At 50.5% G+C, this 11,156-nt stretch overlaps 1 long non-coding RNA gene across 2 annotated transcripts; it reads left to right on the forward strand.

Annotated features, from left to right (window-relative positions):
• Positions 1-2,706: 2,706 nt before the first annotated feature.
• On the forward strand, positions 2,707-7,525 carry LOC122459145. Of its 2 annotated transcripts, none has more exons than XR_006279643.1 (3): positions 2,707-2,866; positions 3,454-3,563; positions 6,672-7,525. It is a non-coding gene; the product is annotated as an uncharacterized LOC122459145 (long non-coding RNA). The 2 variants fall into 2 exon arrangements; XR_006279644.1 differs by lacking the exon at positions 6,672-7,525 and adding an exon at positions 4,210-4,338.
• Positions 7,526-11,156: the final 3,631 nt, after the last annotated feature.

The raw sequence follows: 11,156 nt of genomic DNA on the forward strand, positions 1-11,156 counted from the left end.
AGGCTTTAGGCAACCTGGAAAATAAATGAGGCTGGAATTTTATGGGAGTGACAAGGTGGTGAGCTATTATCTTTTATTGGACCAAATTCTGTTGGAGGAAGGTACAAGGTTTCAAACTACACACAGCTCTTCTCCAGGTGTGGGGAAAGAAATCAGAGTGTTTGCACTCAGTATGAGTTGGGACAGATAATTCAGAACAAGGGTTAGACTGGTATGCAAAAGGGGTTTCAAGTGGGCCCTTTATGATTTCGCAGGCTGGTGTCTATTATGAGAGTGGCTTGTAGCCAGGGGGAGTTCAGCTCGTGCTTCCTGTATTGATCACAGGCTTTGAAATTCAGCGGGGAACAATTGTGGGGAGAGGAGCTCTGCACAGAACAGGCCTGGGATTCTGGGTGTTAGGAGCTTTCATTGCAGAAGGAGCTGGTCAGGCCTTGGGCCGGTGGGGTGTGTGGTACAAGTGCCACCTTTGATTATCTGTGATGTGAGACGGACTGGTGACGTGACCCTTGGATTGTGACCAGGGCAATTGAGAGAAGAGGGGTTGATGCAGAACAATCTGATTCTGAGCTGCTGGTTCTCTTGGAGCTTTACACGGAGTTGGAGTCCCATCCTGGGTCTAGACTGCATGCCCAGTTTTGCTCCTGGACTCTGTCCTGAGTGCCATGGTGGATGTTATAGTAGCTTAAAAGCCCTGACTGCTTGTATGAAATTTCAGGAGACAGTATGCAGGGCTCAGCGAGGTCTCCTGGCATTGCTTTTAACTCTAGAATACAGACTCCAAGGAGATTTGTGCACACTTGGCTGCGAAAGGACCATTGAACAATCCCTTGTCCTGGGTGTCTGCTTGGAAATGCCATGGGTGGACCAAGAGATGAGACAAAAGATTGCAAGGCTGACTTTTCAGATCTGTACTGTGGCACTGCTGAGCCTGACTGCCTCTACTAATCCTTTTGCCAGTGCATTTTAATCTAGTTCATTTGTTCATGTTGCTCATTCCCTGGGCCTCAGTTTCCCCATTAGGAAAAAACCCACCTTTATGGAGGAAGTGAGGGTAGATTGGGTAAAGTTTGCACTTTGCTTTGGAAAAGCTCATTGCCAGGATTCTGAATTTGCGTTCTATCGCTGAATGCCCAAAGCACGTTGTGTGCTGCCCGCAAAACAAGTTAAAGACGGGATAGGTGCCCTGGGAACAGTAATTGAAATTGCTTGTTTTCTCCAGACCGGAGGAGCTCTGTGGCGCTTGAAGGCTTGTTGCTTCCTCCAACAGAAGTTGGTCCAATGAAAGATATTACTTCCCCCATCTTGTCTCTCTTTAAAATTACTGCCCCTTTCTATGCCAGGAGGACCTTCAGATGTTAACATAAGAACGGCCATACTGGGTCAGACCAAAGGTCCATCTAGCCCAGTGTCCTGTCTTCCCACAGTGGCCCATGCCAGGTGCCCCAGAGGGAATGAACAGAACAGGGGATCATCAAGTGATCCATCCCCTGTCGCCCATTCCCAGCTCCCTGGCAAACAGAGGCTAGGGGGACATTCCCTGCCTAGCCTGGCTAATAGCCATTGATGGATCTATCCTCCATGAACTTATCTAGTTCTTTTTTGAACCCTGTTAATATCTTGGTCTTCACAACATCCTCTGACAAGGAGTTCCACAGGTTGACGGTGCATTATGTGAAGAAATACTTCCTTTTGTTTGTTTTCAGTCTGCTGCCCATTCATTTCATTTGGTGGCCCTTAGTTCTTGTGTTTATGAGGAGGAGTAAATAACACGTCCTTAGTTACTTTCTCCACACCAGTCATGATTTTACAGACCTCCATCATCTCCCGCCTTAGTCGTCTCTTTTCCAAGCTGAAGAGTTGCAGTCTTCTTCATCTCTCCTCACACGGCAGCCGTTCCAGACCCATCATCATTTTTGTTGCCCTTTTCTGTACCTTTTCCAGTTCTAATATAACCATGTCTCATTGTGCCAGCACTGCCATAAAAATACAGACACAGTGTCAAGCTGTCTAGAGCTCATGAACATGAGTGCCAACCTCTGAGCAGACTGCAACGAACCAAGGCACAAACCCCAACTGGCTGTGTTTTTCTGTTCTTAGATTTCACCAACCAAGTGTCAAGTGTGAGCTCCTGGAGTCCTATAACAGCCTAACCATGGAGTCCCAGACGGTCCCTCTGGGAATTGGGTCTATCATGCCACCCAGTGAGTCTGCTTTTGTGATAGATGGTCCCTTACATCAAGAATCACAACAATATTCAGGTCAAGTATTTCTTCACACAACACACAGTCAACCTGTGGAACTCTTTGCCAGGTGATGTTGTGAAGGCCAAGACTATAACATGGTTCAAAAAAGAACTAGATAAGTTCATGGAGAATAGGTCCATCAATAGTTATTAGTCAAGCTGGGCAGGGATGGTGTCCCTAGCCTCAGTTTGCCAGAAGCTGGGTGACGGGATAGATCACTGGATTATTCCCTGTTCTGTTCATTCCCTTTTGGGCAGCTGGCATTGGCCACTGTTGGAAGACAAGCTAGTGGGCTAGATGGACTGCTGGTCTGCCTGAGTATGGCTGTTTTTATGGCCTTTGGGACTAACTCAGGGTAAACAGACAGGGATCTCTTGCTTCTGCTTAGAAATCTTACCCGCTCCCTGAAGTCCTGCAGTGTAGGAATAACAATTTCTTCTTGACAGGGATTTTTATTCCCTTCCCCCCAGAGGTCACGCTGGTGGGACGAGTGTTCGTGCGGTCCTCCTCTTCATCGGTGTGGAAGGAGCAATCAACAAAGTCCTAGGTCCGCTGATGGTCCACAATGGCTTGCCTAGTGTCTGTAGCCTTCTTGTGTTGGAGAAGAGATTACACCTCTTGTGGTAAGCTACCACTTCACACTTGGGAATGCTTCTCTCCTGCCCAGGGGGGTTCATAGTTTTAGAGCAAACACGTAAATATTCCCTTACGGCATGGGATACAGAGATCATGAGCGAGATTAATACAGGCAGCAGCTCACAAGCATTTCAGAAACACTAACCACATTGTTATAACCTTACTACCTGTTTTAGCAATACTAACGGGAGAGCCAGATTGGTTTCCAGCTCTGCATTTCAGTGTCCAGTGAACCTGGTCTTCCAGCGTCACATGCAGTCCGGGCCCCGACGAGTTTGCCACCTGTCGATGGAGGGTGGGGAGGAAGGATTGCAATGGACAAAGGATTGGTCGGGGGTTGTTCGGCTCACGGCATGATGGGTCCATGGTGTGGTTCTGTTGTTGGGGGTTTTGTTGTGTTCCCCACACACCCCCTGTCCTGATCAGATCCTGCGGCTTTGTGCCTCTCTGTGCTTTTGCTGCAGAAATTTGGAGACAGTCTCAGAATTATTAGTCAGTTTCCCTCCCAGGCACTGTTAGGACCGAGGGGAACTGGGAACAGCTCCTGCATTGGCTTTTGTTTTTTTAAGAACAGATGTCAAGTCTGACCCTGAAGAAGAACCAGAAGCCCGAGTCCCTGTCCCGGGGGCCTACAATCTGACTGGGACAGATGGGACCTGCTGGGGAGCCCGAAGGAGGGAAGAAGTGAGTCTTCAGGGGGGACTGAGCTGCAGGGATGGCGTTTGGGGGTGGGAGGCGTAGAAAAGCCCACAGGAGTGGGGGAAGGAGGTGAGCGGAGCCTGGAGGCAGAGCAGAGTGCAGAGAGCCAGCGTCGGGGGTGGGAGATGGGGGGAGGGATAGCTCAGTGGTTTGAGCATTGGCTTGCTAAACCCAGGGTTGTGAGTTCAATCCTTGAGGGGGCCATTTAGGGATCTGGGGCAAAAATTGGGGATTGGTCCTGCTTTGAGCAGGGGGTTGGACTAGATGATCTCCTGAGGTCCCTTCCAACCCTGATATTCTATGATTCTAAGACCAAGAGCTGGATGCCTTTGGTTGGCGTTCCCAGGTTTAAGGAGGAAGAGGCAGTTGCTCTTCTCCCATTTTAAGTGCATGCGGCTTAGACAGACACGGACGGGACACTCCAATTTACGGACACATGTTTGTGTTTAACTTGCATTGAAAAATCAGTCTGGTGTGCAGGCCCATGGTGTGGTTGATTTGCCTAGGGCCCAGTATCTGCCTAAGCAGGTCAGCCTATTTGGACAAACCTAAATGTTAGAAATTTGACCCTGATCACAAGACTTGATCCTTAGGCTTAGAATGGCACTTAAAGCATTTGCCCTTATTACAGAAACCAGTTTAATTGGCCCTGGAGAGAAGATGCAAGGCTGCTGTCTGTCCACACGGATCAAACATGGCGCTTTCAGGCTTCACTGTCGGAGCCCCCAACTTTAAGGGTCAAATGCTGTCTCCCTCCTGGAACTTACAGCCTTGGGTTACTGGTGAAGACCATTTCTCTCCAGCGTCTGCTCCTCACTGAACCACTGTGCGCAGAGACACTCCACCTGGATGCTTTTATGGGGCTGAGATGGCAGAGGGTTGGGCTGAGAACCCGAAGGGGGTCGCCCACAGAGGGGAAGGGAGAGGAGGCCCACAGCCCTGACTGAGCTCTCCATAGCGAGGGACCTGAGCTGAGACATCTGTGCCCCAGACATGCCAAACCCACGAAAAAAATGCAGGAATTGGGCTGTTTTTTGGCTTAATTGGCTGGTGAGTTGCTTGTTGGCTAGTTTTTGCTTGTAGCTTTTTGCTTGTTTGGCTTGTAGCTTGTTGCTTCTTTTTTTTTCGATTGGTTCCCGGCAAGGAGGGGCAAGCGGGGGAGAGAGTCGGGGTGCACAGCAGGCCCACCACAGTCCCAGAAAGTCAGGGTTCTTATTTACTGCATGTGCTGTGCCCCCGGGAGCGCAGGGTAGCCCATGCCTCCTGGGTGCCAGCAGAGAAGTGACAAAAGGGCATCTCAGCCACTGCTGGCCATCCTAGTGGGTCACATGCAGCAGGGGAGTGGGTGGCAGACAGAGCCCTGCATCGGTTGCATGCCCTGGTGGTGGTGGTGCTGTGGGGGGCAGGTTAGTAACTCTTCCAGCATGCCTGGAGGTTATGGGGGATTAGCATGGTGTATAAATGCCTGCCTGACACCCAGCTCAGCGAGCTCCTGTGGTTCTGGAGTGCTGTATGAGGCCTGGTGAAGGGGCCGGCCATTGGCAGCGAATAGTCAGGGACCGGACCCTTCTTCCCAGCCTGAGCTGGGCAGTTCCCTAACCTGCCACTCCAATTCTTTGCTTGCTCTTCAGCACCAGGGCCAGAGGCAGGTGGGGTGGGCTGGGCTCATGCAGATGGGCCTGGAGGGCTGAGATGGGAAGGATGGGCAAGGTGTCAGAGGGCCCTTTTGCCTTTTCGTGGGCCCAGACCAGCCAAGCCAGATGATAGAGACCCTTAAAACGCAGATAAACTATAAACTAAAAAAGTAAGGATGTTACAGACCGGAAGAAGAGCTCTGTGTAGCTCGAAAGCATGTCTCTCTCCAACAGAAGTCGGTCCAGTAAAAGATATTACCTCCCCCACCTTGTATCTCTCATCAGCTGAGCTACAACAGCTCTGCATCCAAGTCAAAATGTGTCCTTTTTTGTAGAGACAAGGCGGGTGCGGGGGACCGGCGTCACTGTGTCTCTCATACCTTGGGCCCAACACGGCTGCACCTACGCTGCAACTACAATGGCAGACAGCCTGTTTCTAAAGTCAGCTCCATCGGGTGCTTTGTAAAGCCACGTAGCTAAATAGCGGGGCAGTTCTTCCATTTGGGGGCTGCTCGCAAGGTTCCCCTGCCTGCACTGCTGGGTTGGATGGCCGTGCTGGGCTGACTCTGTGTATGAGGCCCTTGGTAGCCCGATGCACTGGTGCATCCTCTTGGATGCCTGGCTAAGTCTCTCATGAGCCATGTGATTGTTCCCAACCCCCTCCTGCGTGCGGGAGATGTACAGAGAGGTAGCTGCAAGATGGGGCTTTGCCGAGCTGACAGCGGGCTGGGGGACACCATCCTCCCCGGCGCACTCCCAGGGCAGAGGCTGGAGAGCAGACCAAGAGCAGCGGGTTTTGTGGAGAGACTTGGAGGAGTCCAGGGAGGATGCCTGCTAGATAGGCGGGACCATCCCATGCCCGTGGGGTTGGCACGAAATAGATGCAAAGCCAGGAGTGGGAGGAGGTGGCCAAGGAGACAGGACATGAAGGAGAAGCCGGAGGGGCATAGCGTGAGCAGTGATGGGGAGTCCCTGTTTGTGCAGAGCTGTGGGGGAGAGGGTTGATGTCAACGTACAGGAAAGGGGTGAGACTGTGTATCAATGACTTAAGCACCCACCCTCTCCCAGTGCCTTAATTCCGTGTGTTTGTGTTGGTGTTAAAGTGTTACGGAGGGTGGGCCGATCTTGCAGATCATCAGAAACCATGCTGCGTAATTTATGGGCAGCCCTCCGAGTGGGTGAACAGGCCCAAGGGGTGGTGGGGCGGATGGCGGGGGCCGAACAGCGTGAGCTGGGGGAGAAGATGATGCCAGGGGAAGTGAGATGTCGGGGATCTAGAAGAGGAGGAGGTTACGAGAGTCCTGGGGAGCAATGAGCAAGGCTGGTGAAGGAAGGAGGGTCCCAGGACTTGGCCATGCCTAGATGGTGGGGGGTGGAGGCGGAGAGGGGTCAGAGTGTGCTTCAGTCCAGTACCTCCCATTCCTCTGATACCAGCACACAGACGTGCCATTTATTGCAGGATCCCCGCCCCCACGCCTGCAGCAGGACAGAGTAGCCTCTCGGAGGGGAACAGACCAGGCCCGGCAGCGCCGTGGGAGAACCGTGAGATAAGGACTATCTAATAGCATTGTGTGTCGGCCATCTGTGGGGTGCGGAGCTGGGGCAGAGGCAGCGAGAGCCCTCTATCCAGGACAGCCGGGATTGCAGCTCCTGCGTGGCTACGTTCGAAGAGCTCGGCAAGCGGGTGCTGTCTGGACGCAGACTGCGCTGGGAAAACCGGTTGGACGGGAGGGGCTGAACCGGAGCATTGGGAAGGGTTCTCGGGGGAGAGGCTGCTCTGTCCTGGAGGGAGGGGAGAACCGAGGAGTATGAGCAAGGCAGGGTCACCCTATAGCTGCCCTTCATTCAGAGGGAGGAAGGGGAAGCCAACATGGGATATGGCTATTTCTTAGCTGTCCTGTTGCCATAATACTTTGCTGCTAATCACCTGATACAGGCACCACAGAACGCTCACAACTCTCTGTGAAGCAGCAGGTAGATGCATGTTGTCTGTTGTACAGGCAGGGAAACTGAGGCACGGTGACTTGGGGGTGGAGCTGGGAATAGAACGCAGGAGTCCTAGAGCTCAGTCCCCTGCTCTAACTTGCTTCTTGCTCAAACGTAGCCTTTTTAAACAAGCCGCCAAACGATGTCTCAGGGCCTTCTTCTAAAGTATATGTTATGCGTGAAAGGGATCGTTAATAATGTAAATGGTGATAGCATTTCCATAGCACTTGGCATGTTCAAAGCACTTGGCAGACGTTAACTAATTAGTCCTCAGAGCACCCTGTGAGGAAGGTAGGTTTGTATCCTCATTATACAGATGGGGAAACTGAGGCAGTGGCGAGTCAGTAGCAGAATCGGATATGACATGATTCAGAAGAGTGCAGGTAAGAGGCTGAATTTTATTTACTGTCCTTAGTAAAAGGACCTGATTCAGGGATACGAAAAGTCAGTATTTTGGTCACCTGAGGGGGTCGGTATATGCTGATTCCAGACGCTGCTCTTACAGCTTCAGGCTTTTTGGGACTTTCAGTGCAAATAAAGTATCATGCAAGCGCTTAATGAATCCTATCGAGATAGTCTAGGGTGGAGGTTGGGGGAGGCAGGTTGGACCCTCTGAAATGAGATTATTCTGTCTGTTCCTGTACGTCTGCCTGTGTCTGCCCCCTCTGAGCCTTTCCGATCACACAGCCGCTGGTTCTCATGGTGGTTCTGTGGCAGGAGCTTGTCTGCTGCTGAGGTGGGTCTGTCACCTGGACCATGTGCTGCTTCCTTCTGGTGTTCTTTGTCAGTGACTATGCGTGTCTTCTCCGAGCACACAGGTCCTCTCAGCCCTTGTGCTTAGGCTTAATTGGAGGCCTTCTGTTCTTCACATAGGGCTGACCCTGGGGGTGGGTAGGATCCATATGACCTCGGTGCATACTTAGTAATTGGGGTAGCTGGCCACTTTGTCATAGGACTGTGGAAGAGCACCAGCTGTCTCTGATGGATCCTTCCACTAGCTGCCCCCGGGCATGTACCACAAGCTCTGCCCCAGCCCTGATGAGGCTTAGCGGCGTCCCTAACAATCTCAGGATGCATGTTACAGCACGTGGAAAAATCAGTCCTGATACAGAAAACACAACTGCATATTGCCTGGACCGGCTGCGAAACTTCCAAAAGCAGCCCCTTAGACCAGGGGGTCTCAACCAGGGTACACGTACCCCTGGGGGCACACAGAGGTCTTCCAGGGGTACATCAGCTCAGCTAGATATTTGCCTAGTTTTACAACAGGCTACATAAAAAGCTAGTGAAGCTGGTACAAACTGAAATTTCATACAAATGAGAAAGTCAGCAATTTTTCAGGAACAGTGTGCTGTGATACTTTTGTATCTTTATGTCTGATTTTGTAAACAAGTAATTTTTAAGTGAGGGGTAACTTGTGGTTACGCAAGACAAATCAGGCTCCTGAAAGGGGCACAGTACTCTGGAAAGATTGAGAGCCGCTGCCTTAGACCAAACAGGATGCAGGCGGAGAGCAGTAACGTACGCAGTTCTCAGAAGTGGCCCGAGGATGGGACTAGAGCCTTGCGCTGGGCTATTTTTTAATCCTGCTCTGGTCCTGCCCTGCAATACCCACTGCCACCCGCTTCTGTGTTGTTCTGTGCATTTTTATCCTGCTCCCACCTCCCAAAAATACCCAGTTACTGTTGTCCTGAATTTATGGGCTAGTGTATTACGGCTCGCCAGTGATCTGACCAGAAGATACTTAGGTTCTTGTCCCAATTCGGGCTAAAGGATTAGGGAATTCAGAGAGTTCAGTGTCCTGAGTGGACCCTCGGGGTGTGTGGCAAGGACACTTATCCTGAGGACAATATCAACATTTCAAGATGTTTATTAAAATGAATGAAAGAATAATCAAAGAGATAAAACACAGAGTCACAAAGAAGTAAACAATTCTATGGTCCCTGGTCCCTTATTCTAAAAGACTATTGAGGCTTGGTCTACGCAAGCGGGGATGGCGAGCTAAGTCGGTCCAAGTTACGCAACTTCAGCTACAAAAATAGCGTAGCTGAAGTCTATATACTTAGAGCTACTTACCGTGGTGTCTTCACTGCGGTAGGTCGACTGCTGATGGTCCCCTGTTGACTCCGCCTACACTTCGCCTACACTTCTCACTCCGGTGGAGTACCAGGGTCGACGGGAGAGCGCTCGGCGGTTGATTTATCGCATCTTCACTAGACGCGATAATTCGACCCCCTCTGGATCGATCGCTCCAGAGGTAAGTGTAGACATGCTTGTAAACTAGCATACTCACACCCTTCCTGGAGACCTGGTAGTGAGAGTCAGGACCAGCCTCATCTCTGGCATGTCCAATGAATTCGATGGTCCAGGCTCCCCAGGTTGGTAAAGATCAGGTTGGAGTGTGGCGTAGCTAAGCTATATTGCCAAAGCTGAGCTGAAAGCTTAGCAGAAGATAGAGACCCCCTCTGCATGGTTGATTGCCCTCTTATAGGGTCTTGACACTGCTCTGAATATTCATATTAGTGCCCAGCCTGCCATGCCCAAATCTTATTTTCTCACCCAGACATATCTTCGGGTGCAGTTACTTTATAGGCTAACATATTATGATATATATTCATATGTACTAATATCGATTCTCTCATTCCTGAAACGGTTGCCTTTGGCATAAATCATGACTTCCATGTTTTGCGGTGTATCCTGCGGTTACCGGTCTGTTCCAGGCTCATGGTAAACACTTTCAATTCTCTGTTCGGTTCTCCATTCAGCTCCCCAAAGACAAAAGGAGTAACCGGTTGACCTTTATCTATGCTAGGGATGGAAATAGCATTTAAAAAAAGTAACTGTTTAAACTATTAAAATTGTATTGGTTAAACAGTTAACTGTTAAGTTCACAACATAGGTGTGGGAACTAGTTTTATGCAGGGTCCCAGCTGCTCATCCCGTGCCCGGTGTCCTGGCTGCGCGCTCCGCCCCAGCCTCAGCCCCCTACCGTTTACTGAATACGTTACCGGTGAGACTGATGCTTATTGGTTAACCGGTTAACATTTTACATCCCTAATCTATGCCGGAGATTACAAACACTTATGCTAACTTGCTCTTGCTTAATCATACAGGATACAGGCCTGTAAGTTCCTTGCATTACAGCCAAATATTATGAGTAATATATACTGGAATTTGGTATAAACAAAACTCCACGAAAATAATAATATAATCAAACCCAGGAAGAAAAGACATTATGCAATATAGCAACTAGGAGGCTAACCTCATGGTCTACATTACTAACTTTTCTGTAACTGTTGTTCTTCAAGATGTGTTGCACATGCCCATTCCAGAGTAGGTATTTGTGCGCCCCAAGCACAATTGCTGGAAATTTTCCCTTTAGTGGTATTCGTTGGGTTGCTTCTCGCACCCTCTGGCGTCGCGCCCTCATAGCACCGGTATAAGGCCCTGCCCTCCTTCGGTTTCTTCTTACTGACCGGCTCCAAAGAGAGGATGAAGGGTGGGTTTGTGGACATGTGCAACACATCTTGAAGAAAAAATGATTCACTAACTTTTGTAACTGTTCTTCAAGATGTGTTGCTCACGTCCATTCCATTCTAGGGGTGTGCACGCCCACGTGCACAGTTGTTGGAATTTTTTGCCTTGGTATCCATAAGGCCAGCTGTGGTGCTCCTGCGTTGGTATATCAGGTGCCGCCGACCCTATGCCCTCTCATTGGCAAGGAGGGCTGGTACTAATGACGCGGAGACTGGTGCCTCGTTGTGGGTGATCCGTGCTTTGTCGGCAGGGACTGTGTGCGTGGTGTCAGTGACCTGGGACATTTGGCCGGGAACCGCAGCTTTGGAGCCGAGCATCATGGCCTTGAAGTTGGGAATGGCGCCTGTGGTCTGAGATGGGCCCATGGCTGACTTGCCGTTTGCTTGGGGAGCCTTAGCTGAAGCAGATACCAGGAGTGGCG

Source organism: Dermochelys coriacea, chromosome 3, assembly GCF_009764565.3.
Source record: "Dermochelys coriacea isolate rDerCor1 chromosome 3, rDerCor1.pri.v4, whole genome shotgun sequence".
In the NCBI taxonomy this organism is placed as follows: Eukaryota; Metazoa; Chordata; order Testudines; family Dermochelyidae; genus Dermochelys; species Dermochelys coriacea.